Consider the following 2,484-nt stretch of genomic DNA (forward strand, 5'->3'; position numbering starts at 1 on the left):
CGCCTTCATGGATTGGCTCTCAGCATCCTCAAGTCTTGTAACTTTGGGTGATCAATCTTGTCATCGCGGAACTGATTGGCGATTCGCCAACTGCCCCCTTCCTGTCGCCGACTTGATTTCTTCCCTCAGGGTTGTCACACTGGAACTTTAGGTGGACTGAAGAACCACTAGGCGAGTCGTCGAGTGGTTTTGGCGATCACCAGGCTCGCCTTTTTCCACTTCTTTAACTTGTTTTGTTCTTTTTGCCTATTAGTGTCCTTGCTTTGCTCCTTAACCAACATACCTGAAAATCAAAGCTTTAACATCAGTTTATAGCACAAATTTGGCATTTGAGGACACTAAAACTATCGAAACAAAGCCCTAAATGAGTCCAAATCTAGGAATCATCACTACCCCCAACTTAAACTTTTGTTTGTCCTCAAGTAAAACTCAAGTTCTGCAGTTCAATAAAGATGTCTACAAATAGTGTTGCATAAGACTCAACATAAATGCACACAACTGTAACACCCCTCAAAATGAAATAGGATGAACTAGAACTTTGCATGTGTTTTGGAAGTTGGTAATTTGTTAAAATGAAGAGTTTTGGCTTTTAAGGTTAGTTTGAAGATTTTTGAAGGTCGAAACGCCAAGGGGACGACCATGACATTCGGAGACTAGTCTTTTGAGCTAATGTGTTTTAGTGGTGTAATGTTGCCCTAGTCTTGTGTCAAAAGGGATTTAAGGAGTCAAGTCAAGACACGTGTTAGACTCTATGCTATAAGACCTACTCTAGGTTGGTTGAGGGTGCTAGACAAAGAGCCAAGCCAAAAGGGCAAGCCTTAGCCAAAAAGCCAAGGCTGTCCCAAGTTGGTTGCTCACTGCCCCAAAGACCATGGGCACCACCACGACCAGTGGTGCCCTAGACGGTCCATATTCTTGGGCGTAAAGATCACTTGGTCTCAACGGAGGCAAGGCAACTTTGCCTAGGTGCTGCCTCATCTTCACGAGCTCCACCACGACTCGTGGTATGCACCAAGGATCGTGGGAGCCTCTGTGAAGATGCCTTGGGCCCTTGAGGGCTTTACATGGTGGAGAGGCCCACTGTTCAAGGGACCACGGGCACTACCACGAGCCGTGGTGCCCTTCACGACCCGTCCAAGTAGGCGTGGTCCCTGGCGGGGCTGCCCAAGTGAGGGGTTTTTAAGTAATTTCGTTTTAATTGTTTATTATGTGGGGTTGATTTTAAATGGTTTATATGATAAATATATAACGTTTTAAGTCTTTTAACAAGTCATTTACTCTCTTTTCCCAAATTAAATCCCAAAGTCTTGCTCTCTCTATATTTCTCTCAAGCTCTAGGAAGAAGAAGAAGTGGAACCTAGGGTTTTAGATTTCAAGCTTTCTTCATCAAATTTTCGTGGGATTCATCAAGTCTAAGGTATGGTGACCCTTGATCCTTTATTATCCTTTATTTCAAGGAGTCCATTCAAAAGGGTTTCAAAAAAGTCTTCAAAGAACAAAAAAGCCTTCAAAGAACAAAAAAGCCAAATTTCTATTCTAAGAATGGGTTCATTGATAAATTGTTTTCAAAAGCATTATATTGGTGAATTAAAGTATAATTGATGATTTTATATGAACTTTCTTCAAGAATCCATGCTTTCACTAAAACCCTAAATTTGCTATGAAGTGGGTCTATTTCTATAAATTCAAAGTTGATGGAAATATGTGTAAAGTGAATTGTATTGATATATCCTGTGTTGTTTAATGTTTATTCATGATTAGTTGTTGATAATGGGTGAATTAAGGGTGGTAAGCCTTATGGGTGAGTATTGATGATTGCTTGGATTTTGGTGATTTTGGCTATGGCTTTGGATTATGGTAAGAAAGTTTGAACTCTCTTTATTGAATTGATTGTTGTTGGTAGGTTGAATCCACCTTTGGTGGAAGTGTTATATCTTATTCTTGTGTGGTATTATTGTGAATTGAAGCCATGAAGGGCATTATATGAGTGTTATTGTATTGTTGTATTTTTATACATATATGAGGCTATATGTAAAGTCCTATATGAAGCTATATGTAAAGTTTGTGTGAAGCTATAATGTGAAGATGTTCTAATGGTATTAATGTGATATTGTATAGAGTGTTATTATGCTAATGTGAACGCATGTTTCTCTCGAAATAGTGATATATGGTGATGATGGACTATGATAAGTTTTTATAAGATGAAGTTGTAGTTCATATGCTAGACTAGAGTATCTTGTCTTGTGTCATGAAAGCTTGATTATGTATATGAGTATATGAATGTTTGGTTGGGCTATGACTTAGTAATGGAGCTCTTCCTATAAATGCTAAAAGAGGAATTCTAGGCCAAGACTTGAATTGGTAAGACTTAAGCATAGTGCCTTTTCATGAGTCTAGCTTTCCTAAGTAAATGTAAAACCATGAAATCGGTAGACCTAATGGTGGTAGCCCTTCTCATGTGTGAAATGATGAACCTTGGACCGG

This window comes from Solanum tuberosum, unplaced genomic scaffold (genome assembly GCF_000226075.1).
Source record: "Solanum tuberosum cultivar DM 1-3 516 R44 unplaced genomic scaffold, SolTub_3.0 scf00852, whole genome shotgun sequence".
NCBI classification, from domain to species: Eukaryota; Viridiplantae; Streptophyta; class Magnoliopsida; order Solanales; family Solanaceae; genus Solanum; species Solanum tuberosum.